The sequence below is a fragment of the Phycodurus eques genome, chromosome 8 (assembly GCF_024500275.1).
Source record: "Phycodurus eques isolate BA_2022a chromosome 8, UOR_Pequ_1.1, whole genome shotgun sequence".
Lineage (NCBI taxonomy): Eukaryota > Metazoa > Chordata > Actinopteri > Syngnathiformes > Syngnathidae > Phycodurus > Phycodurus eques.
The window spans coordinates 14,670,838-14,685,428 of record NC_084532.1 but is presented as its reverse complement, the minus strand read 5'-3'; the positions used below and the strand labels follow the sequence as shown (position 1 = coordinate 14,685,428).

The 14,591-nt window shown below is 40.5% G+C and overlaps 1 protein-coding gene across 5 annotated transcripts in view; it reads left to right on the top strand.

The window, feature by feature from the left end:
* Positions 1 to 14,591, top strand: part of ptprsa (protein tyrosine phosphatase receptor type Sa) — a 276,448-nt gene that overhangs the window by 62,077 nt on the left and 199,780 nt on the right. For 4 of the 5 annotated variants that reach the window (XM_061684321.1, XM_061684318.1, XM_061684313.1 and 1 more), the window contains one exon: positions 560 to 658. The exons of the other annotated variant lie outside the window; for it this stretch is intronic. The gene's annotated coding sequence lies outside the window, so the exon portion shown is untranslated. The remainder of the gene's footprint in view (positions 1 to 559; positions 659 to 14,591) is intronic. 5 annotated transcript variants of the gene reach the window in all.

The window sequence follows — 14,591 nt, the reverse complement described above, 5'->3', positions numbered from 1 at the left end:
GGTTTCTATGAAGTCTCCATGGGTGGAGACAAGGACAACTAAACATCCAGACCTGAGGGTATCACTTTAAAATCAAAAAAGGCTGGATGGGTGGTTTTTACATTTGTTACTTTTTTTGGTTTGCATATCTAAGTCCTGTAACACAAAACAAATGAGAAAATATTGTTGAATAAGGTATTGACCACATTTAAACATACACAACAATTGTGCACGAGCTGACTGTAAATTGATATTTTCAGACCTGGCTCATTAGAGATGTGAAAGTGAAAATGATCAAAAAAGAAAAAAAAAGCCCGGAAGGATTTCATGTAGATTTGCTCTGCAATTCTCTCAAGCAATCAGCAGCAAGCCTCCTTTTTGCCTGAGAACTGCCGTCCTATGGTCACAAAGGGCAAGGAGAGAGAATGAGAGATAAACTCATCTCAGCATTTGTCGACTTCCCTCCACCCACCACCTACCACTTGAAGAAGCATTTCATTTACTAGTCCCTTTCATTAATGTTTCTCTTTCATTTTCCCTGTTTTCCCCCTCTCCCTCTCCCGCTTTCTTAACTTTAAAGGTACGCGTGATTAACAAGAAGAAGAAGTAGAAGAAGTAGAAGAAGCTGCCGGAGTAGCTGAAGATATGATGTTAAAGAGGTTTTGAAAACAAGCCAGTGGTAAGTGGAGCATTTATGCACAGTTTGCCTCCATTTTAGGGGTGAGATTTTATTCTCCAGAGGGAATATAATATCCTGCAAAAAAATGAAGCGCTCTTAGTAGCACATCTCGCAGGTCTATTTTTTGTTTTTGTTTTTAAATAATAATATAATGTAATATATTTTTGTTAGTATTTCTTGTGTTCTTTCAACCATTCAATCCCTGTTTATAAACTGGCCACAGCCAGTGCCGATTTATAATAATCCTATTTGGAGTTTTATGATCCCGTTACAATAGTGTGAGAGCCATGTGACTTTGATTTTAGGTTTTATAGGTTTATATATAGTTTTTTTTTATATATAGGTTTTTTTTATTTTAGATTTTAGGAAGAATTATAATTTCATTTTAAAAAGCCACACCCAGTAGGCTTTTTGAATGATTGATGGACTGATGGAGCCTACAACACCATTATATAAAATTAGAAAAATAGAATTACATTTTAATTCCACAGTTTAATCACTACTCTGTATTAAATACAAAATATATAATTGAAAGACAAAAACAGTGCCATCTTCTGGATATATTTCTCCCCTGCCTCTATTGATGTTGTCTTTTTTAATTCTGCATCTTGGACTTGGAAATCCTAATTAAACATGATGTGTTTTGTGGAATTTTGTTTTAAAAAGGGGGGTTTGTACCAAAATATTGCATTTTCAGAGCAGAATATACACCCCATTGCACTTGACCATAATTGCAATTTCCGCAACCCATGTCAAGTTTTATTGAAAAGGTTTTTTTCCCCCCCTAATGATCTCCCCATATTGAGATATGACAAACTGTCATCTGTGTCAAAATGTATATGCTGAGCCTGTCCATCCATATTGACAGGTGAGCCAAACTAAGCATGCACTATCATCTACAGTACCTGTCACTGTAGAATGGCATTGAGGGGCTCTGCCTGCACTGTACGTACGCTATTCTGTCATCCAATATTCCACATTGGTGGTCTTTAGAGAGGAAGGCTTTCGCATTTTAGTATAGAATAGCAACAGAGTTTCTACAAAGCTAACTACTTTTTGCTTTGTCAATTTCATTTAAATCTCTGTTCCACCCAAGAGTGAAATTCCATTGAAATTTAAAAGCAACCCTTAATATTTAAAGATATTTTACCAAAAAAAATGACAGTAGTGTAACTAAAATGCTATTTTGTGGCCATTCGCAATGAATCACTCAATTATGTTACCTCGTTAATTTACATCACAGTAACAACAATGAAAATTTTCAATCAAGAATATCTAAAACCACAGACTAAAATATAATTTTTTTAAAAAAGTCTGATAGAAGAACAATATTATTCTGCAGTGAAAAGAGGTTTCTAGACTTTATATATATTATACGTTGTACATTGTTTATCCTGCTGATGTATAACACCAGAACAATCATTTCTTAGTTGGGTTGGGAAACACACTACAGTTTGTATGGTAAATACTAGATATTAGTTTTATTTAGAGTGGAATTATTTTCTATGGATTACGTTACTGCTCTTAATTTCCCTGCTTACCTCATCGCCATATCATCGCTTGATTGTAAGCGCTGTTGGCAGAGCTTCGAGCATGCACGAATTTTAGACGAGGTGGAGGGAATGTGTGTCAAAGCAGATGCAGGGCTAACTATCACGTCTCTATGTGACTCTCATCTCCGCCCAGCTAGAAGCTACCAGCCTCATATTAAGTGGACCCACTATATTGGAATCTCCTACAATTTACTCCTCAAAATTTGCATCTACCACTACCGCCGAACGCCTTTCAGGAGTATGAAGTTTCTGAAGTAGTTTCAAAGTTTTGAGTTAGACCCACCGTCATATCTTTTCCCCAACAATTATAAAATAAGGACCAGCCTCAACAACGTGTGTTAAAAAAAGATGAGAAGAATAATATTCGTAAGTCACTTGTCACACTTAGTTAAAGTTAGGGTTAAAGATCCAGTATTTTGCCAAACTAACTTTTTGTAGTATTTGGGATGTAATATTGTCTCTATGGTGCCTCAATAAACATGTGAAATATGAATTTAAATTGTCCTCGCATTCCTGAGTTCCACACGCTTTTTCTGCCCCAAGGCCTGAAATCAGGTCCGCCTAACTCTCTGCTCCGGAGCCAGCGCTGTCAACGTAACAAACAAGTGTGCTCTCACAAGTGGGTCTTCTAGACGGAGGTAACCAATCAGAGGAAAGGGGACGGTCTTAGCCAAATATGGACAAAGCAGATACACAACTCTGTCAAACAGAAGTAGGTGTCAGAGGGACCTTTTCTGGACACTTGTATGACAAAACCAAGGTGTTTTTTAAAATAAAATTGACACTTTTATACGAAGTTCTTGTTAGAGAGTCACTCTATGGAGGTCTAAATAGCCAAATATAGGACCTTTCACAGTACAGTACTGTGGTACATTAAAAGTGTGAGTTGTTTGAAGTGCATCAACGTTACACACATTTGCATTTACCCTTTGTCACTCGTCATAACAGTTACAGTAAGAGTTGTATTGTATGTTTGGCTGTTATAGTGGTTAGCCTATGTTTACATAAAATTCATGTACTGCACTAAATTCATTATTACTATATATTATATAGTCTTTGACTTTCCCAGTGCACAAAAAAAACATTGGTGCATTGAGAAGGTATACATTTAAAAATCAAAGTCTTCCAATTCTCCATCCATTTCCTGTACCGCTTATCCTCACTAGAGTCATGGGCTTGCTGGAGCCTATCCCAGCTATCTTCGGGTGAGAGGCGGGGTACACCCTGAACTGGTCGCCAGCCAATCGCAGGGCACATATAAACAAACAACAACTCACACTCACATTCACACCTACGGGCAATTTGAGAGTTTTCAATTAACCTACCATGCAGGTTTTTGGGATGTGAGAGGAAACCAGAGTACCTGGAGAAAACCCACGCAGACACGGGGAGAACATGCAAACTCCACACAGGCGGGGCCGGAATTTGAGCCCCGGTCCTCAGAACTGTGAGGCAGATGTACTAACCAGTCGTCCACCGTGCCGGTCTTCCAATTATGTGGGCACCTTATATTGCTGCCTTTGAGGTGTTTGACTGCCTCCAGACAAAAATTTAAGTGTGAGCCTTGTAATGTGCAAATAATGCTGGGAGGTGCTGTGGTCACTAATGTTAAATTGTTTGCAATGCATGTCAAAAAAATTTGCCAAATTTCCGACACCTCTTCCTGAAACCAGGACAACATGTTGTAGAGCTGCTTTTACTGCTTATCATTTAGCCTCCAGTGGGGACGCTTTAGTGGGGCACAGATGAGGGATGTTTAGATTACACTTTGCTGGCTGATTTATTGTGCACTTTTTGCTGTGCTTTAAGAGGGAAAGAAAACATGTAAGTGGATCAAAGTTCAGTGACTATAATGTTTGATATTGTTTATCCCAACTGGTGAGTTGGCTCTAACTAAGGCAATTTGGGTCAGTTGGCTGATGTATCACTCTGCCTCAAAGGGGCACTGCTGGGGGTTTTATGGGAACCTTTTTATTTTAGGATTACAACATCAAATCAAGTTAAACATGCACTAAAACTGAGGGCAATTGCCTAATGTTTTGTGGCTGTATTTTGTTTGCATGTTACGGTTTTCCCCTAGGGTTACTACACCTTAGCTCTTGGGGATGCATGTGCCTTAATTGCACGTACTGTATCTCTTTAAGCTTTTAGCAAATTGCTAAGGACTTTGCGTTTGAATGAACAAGCAACGGCAACCACTGGCTGAGCTTTAAAGACAGTTTATAAAGAAAAGGGAACAGTTAACTCTCGAGTGGGTTCCAAGATGTTAGCAGCACAATTAAACAAAGGTCTGCTAATCTTTACAGCTGGCATCCAGAGACACTATGTTCTCACAGCACACTACTATCTCCTGGTTAATGTGCCTTGTGAGCTTCTATCAGCCTCATCGTAACACTGGCGTCACTGCACACTACACCCGTGCAACGCTCATTATGTAGAGAAATGTAATGTCCTTGCTGGGGGGACTCTTGAAAAACTGCTCCGCAAAAATTTAGGAGGTACTATGTATATGAGTTTACTCTTCATTTTGGTGGACCACAGAGCCGAGTTGCAGTACTTACCCAATTGTTCAATCAGTTAGAGTTAAGACTTTTTCATCCACGATGACAAGTAGTTGGTGTGCATGTGTGCAGTGTTTCTCTGCTTAAGCACCATTGCAAACTACCGCCGTGGCTTGAATATCTCAGTGTTTTAGTTTTCGTTTGTGCATTTTTACAACTTTGTCCAAAAGGTTTAGGAGAAATTTTTTTTATTAATAATATTTCATTTTCGTGTACATTTAAATTGAGAGTTGAGGTACACCTCCAACAGTTCCAGTCAATCGCAGGTGTGTACCATTTGCAGTTGTACACAATGGTTCACTTGTGTCAGCTCAAGCTAGACACACTGCCTTCCACTGATTGGTTGAAAGAGAATTTTTACTTGAATGTTACATTTGTTTGTTATTATGGAATATTTAAGAATTGAACTGAAATAAAACAAATGTGGATTATGCCAGAGACGAGAATTGACACTGTTTGTGTTGCCAGTTGACAGATATTGTCAGCACATTCAGTAACATTGCTCTTCATGAATTCATTGGGGATTTTCACACTGTCTCACTGCAATAATGTTGCACTAATTATGTTGCTGATTGCCATTATGGAAACACAAGCGGTGGTGGGAGCATAAACTTGATCAGGATTGACAAACCAAACATAACATGACAAACCAAAGTGTACAACAACAACCATACTAATAATATTCTGCTCATGTAATACAGACAGACAACCATTCACATTTACCCATATGAGTCTTCAGTTAACCTAACATGGTTTCTGGACTGTGAGAGGAAGCCAGAATGCGACCCTAACCTCACAAAGGTCCCAGCCCAGGATCAGAACAGCGACCTTCATGCTGTGAGATGACAGAGCAAACCACTGGTTCACTGTGTTGGCTGCTTGGAAATCCTCCAGCTTATTTTTCATGAAGTCAGCAGAACTCAACTGCTTCATCAATTCAGACGTGTTACACTGAATGTGAAGTCATCTTTGCATGACATTTCACACCACTATGGAGACCTTTAGAAATTCAGCAACTTTGCAGTTTTAAGTCCCCCAAGTAGCTAGCCATATAGGCTGTAAAACTCAAGGGAAGCCGGTAGATGAAAATAAACAAACTTTTATGGTTCCTAACACAAATGGCAGGGATATGTATATATTAAGGGTAGGGCGTGGAAATACTATCTTTGGGTCTATTATTGTAGCCAGTGCCATGTTCCCTCAGGCCATCGGACTTAATCCAGAGGAATGAGCGTGAATGAGACTGTGGCTCGAGCTTGCCATACCTACTTAAGTTCCGGTTGAGAGCACAATGCTGTGTGGGCGAATCTATTCTGTCCTGGGCAGGGCATAGCATAAACATTGCCCAGGGAACACAGGCAGACAAGCAGGCAGGCATGCAGGCAGTCAAGCAGACAAGAGCAAAACTATAAGGATGGTTGCTTTGAATTTCCTTTCTACCTCCGCTCTACTTTGCAAGGCCCCAGAGCAAAAATATATAACTAAATCAAGAAAATATCATGAATTGAACAAACATTATGTGTAAATTACCTGCTGTACAGGTAGCTCCTTTTTTTACAGGGCTTCACTCAAGTATGTAGTGTTATCTATCCACGGACTCCTTACTATAACACACATTAAATCACAAAGGGAATCCTCCCCAATCCATCCAATGGAGCAGAGCAATGACTTACCTGCTCTCTTTCTGTCTTTTAAGTGTTCTTGGTTTATTCCATGCCACACTGGTGCTTTGACCCCCTGACCCGCCATGTAAACAGAGCACCACTCTTCCTCTTTGCACTACCATGCTGCCACCCCCCTCAGTACTTCCCTACTACCAAATAAGGCTGTCTGAGAAGCAGCAAGTCGGTCAGCCAAGCCAGTGAGGAGGCCATTAGAGAGGTTGGTAGAAAACCACCTCTGGCATCACTCATCAGTATCAGCCTCAGCCGCCTCTCTGCGGTGTGGAAATGCACGTGCAACCAAGCCATGCATGCGCACGTGTACTTGCTCAAAGGCATGTTTATTTGTGCACACAGCACGAGCACACATGGTGACCCCGAAAGCTTGAAAAGCACATGATTACATTAAAAATCACTTTGAGGCATGAGCACGTACAAAAGAAAAGTAGTGTACATTCAAAGGATTAAAATGATACCACATAGACGCAGCATGGACATAAAGTAATAATGCATTGCTGGATGACAAAGAAGAACACACATTTACAGCCCCATAAGCAGAAAGTAAATTATGCTGCCTGATATCTTTTGAACATGCAAGTACATGAATATCACAATAGTGGTTATTTCAAAATATGTTAAAAACTGTCTGGCACGAGGCCAATTTGATATCTATCTAGATACACAGTTAGCGATTAAAAGTGTTCTCTAGGCGTTTAAAAAAAACAATATCTTTACCGGCGGAACAAGTCGATACAATTCTATTCAGTATGGGCGCGATACAATTCTCGATTCGATCCGGTGCATAAAAAACAATTCCTAGTTAACATTTGCACATGTCCTAATCATAACGAACCTTGACTTGACTTAACCCAATTCTGTAAAATGACATTTGTCTACCCTTATTTTCAAACATGTGCAGTAAAAAAACACTTAACCCTGAGCATTGTTGCTTTATAGCACTGTAAAAATAAAAAATTATATCGTCTTCTATTTTAAATATCAAATTATTGAAATAGACCATTCATTCATTCATTCATTCATTTTCCATACCGCTTATCCTCAAGGATCGCGGGCGTGCTGGAGCCTAGTTTCCACTGTAAAATGTCCTTTAAGTCCCTGTAATATGAAAATAAATATGTACTCTAAATTTGGCACACTACAGAGAATAGTGTTGTTAACAATTTCGCCAAATTTGAATGATGAAAGAAATGAGATGAAAAAAACTAAAGTACATAGAATGAGGCTTCAAAATCGTGAAGAATCAAGCCGTTCTCTGCGCTCTCCAACGCTGTGGACGTGTCCGCTGAATGTACTGAGACCAAGCCCTGCTGAACTGTCAACTGACAATTAAATACCACTTCTACAACCTGGAAAAAAGGATGCTACTTTGTCTAGAATATTTCTTATGGATACATATAACTACATGTTTCATGCATACCTGAAGCCTCAGTCCACACACTGGTTGTCAAGTCCATCCATTCTCTGAGCCGCTTATCCTCACAAGGGTCGCGGGAGTGCTGGAGCCTATCCCAGCTATCATCGGGCAGGAGGCGTTGTACACCCTGCACTGGTTGCCAGCCAATCGCAGGGCACATATAAACAAACAACCATTCGCACTCACATTTACACCTCAGGGCAATTTAGAATCTTCAATTAACCTACCATGCATGTTTTTGGGATGTGGGAGGAAACCGGAGTCTCCGGAGAAAACCCATGCAGGCGCGGGGAGAACATGCAAACTCCACACAAGCAAGGCTGGATTTGAACCCGGTCCTCAGAACTGCGAGCCAGATGTACTAACCAGTCGGCCGCCAATAGACCAGAACAATACAATTTATTTTAAGATTTTCTCTCTACAAACTCTGCACAAACAATATTTACAGAGGCACGGGGGGTCTCGCACACCGGACCATTCAAGCTAGGACCGCCACTGCACACACCCACACTTTTTTTGTTTTGTTTTGCTTTGTTTTTTTGTTTTTTTTTTACGAACAGATATCCAGTCGCAAGTAAAATGTATAATGATAGATTTTAATTATTACCAATGCTTTAAATTTAGCATCCCTATGGCATAAACCTGGATGGCTGTCTAATAAATGTGTTAATCACTGTCGTTTTTCTTTCTATCCTGTGTAATGGAAATATTGTATCCTGTATTTGCTAATATCGTAAATTTTTGTCAACAACACCCTGGAATCAGTGCTTAAAAAACATCAAAATGTTTATTGAACCCCATTACATTTCGGATCTAGTTACAATAAGCCACGAAGCACTGTTACTTAGTGGGTTGATTTTGTTTTTTTTTATCTTTTATCTAGGTTTTGCTCAGTATTGTAATTATCAACTCAATACACTGGCCACCAGATGGGATATTGTAGTTTATTGCCCAATGTTTTCAGATGAGAGCGTTTTGGGGGTGATGGTGTATTTTTGTTGTGGACTACTCACATTGGTGAAATGAATATCTTATCCATGGATATGTGTTGACAACTGTGATTATGAAACGTACACCACCACCAGTAGGCACATTTTTAATGGGACCAACCATTTAATGTGGTTATCTCAAATGCTTCCTCTGTTTTTTTCTTTGTCTCTCTTTACCCTCTCTAATATTATTGTGGTTTATTTTGCTGCACTCTTTCACTTGCCTTCAAAACTCAGCCAAATGCAACAGCGCTGGAGGGAAAACAGTTTTGTAGAAAAAAGCCATATTGAGAGTGAGCCTGAGAAAGGGAGTTGAAGGAGAAATGAAGGGTGAGCGAGTCAGTTTGGGAACATATATAGCAGCCCTGTGAGATTGTTACCCTGACTACAATGCATAATGCTTTCAACACGAAAGCCGAAAAAAGATATTTAAGCATCATATTCATCCATCCATTTTCCATAGTGCTTGTTATCAGGATCACGGGTGAGCTGTAGCATATCCCACCTGACTTGGGTAGAGAGGCAGGGTACACCCTGGGCTAGTCGCCAGCCAATTACAGGGCATATACAGTATAGACAAATTACGGTTCACAGTCACACCTATCAACAATTTAAAGTCTTCAATTAACCTTTTTGCAGTAGTGGTGCATGTGTAAACTGTGCACTTTACTGTAAAAAAAAGAAAGGTATTCATTATTGTATTGATTAGAGCCCCTGAGTCCCCTTTTACATCTTTTCATGGTGTGTTTGTAACAACAAGAAATGTATTGTCTAAGATTTCTTTTAGCTGATTTAAGAAAGTTTTCACATGCTGAATCCAAATATCACATTGGCTTTTCTCAATCACGTCACCTTTTTTAACTATGGCCACGTTTTTGTTTACATATACAGGTATTTTCGCTTTAGAGGTTTAAATAAAGGCGGCACGGTGACCGACTGGTTCGCGCGTCAGCCTCACAGTTCTGAGGTGCGGGGTTCAAATCCCCGTCCCCGCCTGTGTGGAAGCGGCTCAGAAAATGGATGGATGGAAGGTTTAAATAAACAGAGGTTTATGTCCTGAATTTTGAACAGTGATGATATAAAATTTAATTTACAGGTACTGACTTTTATCAATGTCTACTATTCAATTTACACTAAGCAAAGTTTGTAACATTTATTGATTCATAAACTGTTAGCAACCTGACTTGTACAAGAGAAATGGACATCTTTTTCAGATTTAGCGATGCAAAATTGTCCTAAATCAGGTCAAAAAACAGACAATTTACAAAATAAATATTGTAACCCAGTATTGGCGCGAACAATAATGAGTGATTTATCTGAAGCTGATCTTTTATTCTATTCCTGCAGCAATTCACTGGTTTTGTATCCTCGCTCCTCCCAGTGCCCTTGCTGTGCTCCCCCATTTCCGTTGTCACACACCTGTCTATCTCAGTGTTCACTTGTGTATCAAGGTAATGAATTTATAATCTCTTCCAAGCGCTTTGTAGATCTCTATCATGGTGGGAGATAAGAGGGAGCATCGTTGCACTCTAATAGCCGTCAGTCTCTCGCTGTTTGTGTACAGTGTTTGTGTACTGTGTGTGTGTGTGTGTGTGTGTGTGTGTGTGTGTGTGTGTGTGCGTGAGTTTGTGTGTATGTGTATTTCTATGTGAGAGTGAAGTCACAACTGACCGTACTACACTCAATACATTGACATACAATTGGTAAAGCCCAGAGTCAATTCAATGCTCCATTACTAAAGCCACCATATGAGATGGATTTTCAGTGCGTTTTTATATATTAAAAAAAAGCATAAATCTAAAAAATCTTGAGGATCACAGACTCTGACCTGTTTGTGTTTTTAATTGTGCTTTGCATGAGATGATGTCATGTCTACCAGTTGAATGGGTTCTGGAAGCAGGTTGTCGCCTCCAGAGACAGTGTGAGCGATGGCCTGCAGCTATCAGGGGTGATTGTGCGCCATCCCCTATGGGTGACATTGATAAACAGGAGGGAAACAAGAGGACAAAAAGAAAAGAAGCAATGGTCTTTCTGTAGCCCAAACCTGCCTTCACATTTGGTTACTCACCTTGTGGTTGACGACTTTTCTTTTAGTTCTTAGTTTTGTAATATAAGTCCCCTAAATATGAGGCCCCTAGTGGTAAACATGCATTGTAAGATAGATACAAGTCCTCACATAATAATGACGAATGAATATGTTTTATCTGTCTTCTATACCGCTTGTCTTCCTTAGGGTCATGGGTAAGCTGGGACCAATTACAGCTGACTTTGGACGAGAGGTGGGGTAAACCCTGGACTGGTCGCCAGCCAATTCCAGGGCACACATTCACACCAATTAACAATTTAGAGTCCTCAATTAACCTAACATTCATATTTTGGGAATTTGGGAGCAAGCTACAGTACATTGAACACCCATTTTAGCATAGGCAGAATAGGCAAACCCTGAGGTGAGATACAAACTCAGAACCTCCGACGTGAGACAGAAGTGCTAACCACTACAATGTGCTGCCGAATCAAATGTTTGTAGTATTTACGTCTAAAGACACTGTAAAGTGAATTCAGAAATTTGCTTCTGAATTCAATATACATGTTTGAAGACAATTGCTGAAAACATGTTCCAAAGACTGAGAACTATTGTATGCATGAGTCAAATGTGGAGATATAGCATTAAACTGTTTTTCACTATATCAGTTTTCCTGATTTTTTTTGGGGTGTGGCTAAAACTGTGCCACATGACATACTTTAGAGTTGTGAGTGGCCCCTTCCCCACATTATAAGAACTTGAATGCCTTTGAAACGGCAGTTATCCAACACAATTCCTACGTACGGTTATCTAGTTATACTTACACCTTGAAAATACATGTTCCGTTCGGCTAGTCTACTGGTGTGGCTGCTTCAGAGTGCCTCATTGACAGCCATGAGTGCTCACTCCTCAGGCAGAGAAAGGCGGAAGAGCGAGAGAGGGGGAAATTATTTTTAATTTTTTTGTCTGACTTGACAACCGGCGGCACAGTGACCGACTGGTTAGAGCGTCTACCCTCACAGTTCTGAGGTCCGGGGTTCAATTCCCAAGCCCTGCCTTTGTGGAGTTTGCATGTTCTCCCAGTGCCTTCGTGGGTTTTCTCCGGGCACTCCGGTTTCCTCCCACATCCCAAAAACATGCGTGGTAGGTTAATTGACGACTCTAAATTGTCCCTACGTGTGAATGTGAGTTGCGAATGGTTGTTTGTTTCTATGTGCCCTACGATTGGCTGGCAACCAGTTCAGGGTTTACAACGCCTCCTGCCCGATGATAGCTGGGATAGGCTCCAGCACTCCCGCGACCCTTGTGAGGATAAGCGGCTCAGAGAATGGATGGATGGATGGACTTGACAACCAGTGTGTGGACTGAGGCTTCAAGTATGAATGAAACATGTAGTTATATGTATCCATAAGAAAGATTCTAGATAAAGTAGCATCCTTTTTTCCAGGTTGTAGAAGTGGTATTTCATTGTCAGTTGACAGTTCAGCAGGGCTGTAAAGGACAGGACAAGATGGAACAGGACAAGGACACGAGAAGAAGCATGCAGGACAAGGGCTGTGAACCCGGCTGTACAACTGAAATGTGGTGTCATTAATTATGTACATTATAAAAGTCTACAGGCCGAGAGTATAAGTGAGGGGATACACAAGCGATGTGCATATTCATGAGATATTTGTTGCAGTAAGTGTGACTTCAGATACGTACATTTCACACAAGCGCGCACACACTCTCTCTCTCACACACACACACACACACCTATACTCGCATTTACTCAGTGGAGTTACAGTCGTGTGTTACTGGTCCACGGTGCTGGAAAGGTCCTATAGGGCATAACGGTTGAAGGAGGGAGACTGGTTGTTTCACTAGTTTAACTAGAGGCATCTCCATGCTGTTACATGAATCTGTAACACGAAATAAATGATTGAACACTCTCCCTTGAGCACTCTCTCTCAGTCTCTGCATTTACATGGCATTTATGAACTCTCACAAGAAAAACAAAAAGCAGCGCGAGAGCGAGCCCTCGCTGTAAAGGAGTCTCATTATTCTGTTATGGATTGCACATGGCAGGCAGTAAGTGTTCTTTTTATCCTTCCAAAGCACTACCCTCGGTCACTGAGTGCATTTCCCTACCAAAGTGAAATTTACCATGTTAAGGCTCACACCACCAGGGGAATGACAGTGAGACCTCTGGTTTGCTGCTAAGATTTACCAGACAGATTATATCAGGGGCTGTGGTGTAAATAAGAAGCCAAGGGAGGAACCTACGTACCACTTTTTCTTTAGTAGTAGTTAAATTGATTAGAGCCCCTCACGCCTTTTTTACACCTCTTTATGGTGTGTTAGATGTCAAACAGGCTTTTGAATAAAGAGCAGATAGAGGACAGTGGAGGATTGCTTGTGGCTCCGGGTGGCTTTCTGCCAAAAGCAAAGACTGCCGCTATAAAGATGGCATCTTCCCATCCGTTAATCTGCATTCCTCAAAACGTTCACACAAAATATATTGCCATGCACTCCCTTCGATTGGGCCTTTCATTTAATGCAGTCATAAATTGTAGCTCCCTTTATGGACTGTTGAATTTCTTTTTTTCTTTCTAGTTGTGTGTAGTTCATCCAGAATGTTCCATTAACTTTGTCACAGCCAGGTTGTGTTGTTCAGGTAAGCATAACAGTCCTTTTCCATTGTAAACTGTATGCAGTAAATGGGTATTACGAGGAGTAACTTGGCTTTATATTTCACCTGCGTTACAATAGCTGTTATTTTTTTTTAGATATAAACTGGTTAGTGGGAGATGACGCTGAGATCATGCTGCAATGGATGCCTCCTGAGTCCGACTATGTTTCTGACCTCCCCCTTGCTGGACACTACAAACAACAGCTATCACTGGCCAAATTCAAATTGAAACAGCCAATCAGAGCTGCTTTATACCCCCATGTGAGCTCCCATTCCTTCTCACTTGGAACAAAACGAATGAGCAGCATGAAGTTGAACTGAAATGTTGTTTAAAGAGGACATAATTTGCCAAAGCAACCTTTTCTAGTACAACCCAATTCCAATGAAGTTGGGACGTTGTGTTAAACATAAATAAAAACAGAATGATTTGCAAATCATGTTCAACCTATATTTAATTGAATACACTACAAAGACTAGATATTTAATGTTCAAACAGATGAACTTGATTGTTTTTAGCAAATAATCAGAATATTACCACATGGGCTCAGGAACACTTCAAAAAAACAATGTCAGAAAATACAGTTCGGGACTACATCCGTAAATGCAAGTTGAAACTCCACTATACAAAGCAAAAGCCATTTATCAACAACACCCAGAAATGCCGCCGGCTTCTCTGGGCCCGAACTTATCTAAGATGGACTGATGCAAAGTGGAAAAGGGTTCTGTGGTCCGAAGAGTCCACATTTCAAATTGTTTTTGGAAATTGTGGACGTCGTGTCCTCCGGGCCAAAGAGGAAAAGAACCATCCGGACTGTTATGGACGCAAAGTTCAAAAGCATCTGTGATGGTATGGGGCTGTGTTAGTGCCAATGGCATGGGTAACGTACACATCTGTGAAGGCACCATTAATGCTGAAAGGTACATACAGGTTTTGGAGATACATATGCTGCCATCCAAGCAACGTCTTTTTCATGGACGCCCTTGCTTATTTTTGCAAGACAATGCCAAACCACATTCTGCACGTGTTACAACAGCGTGGC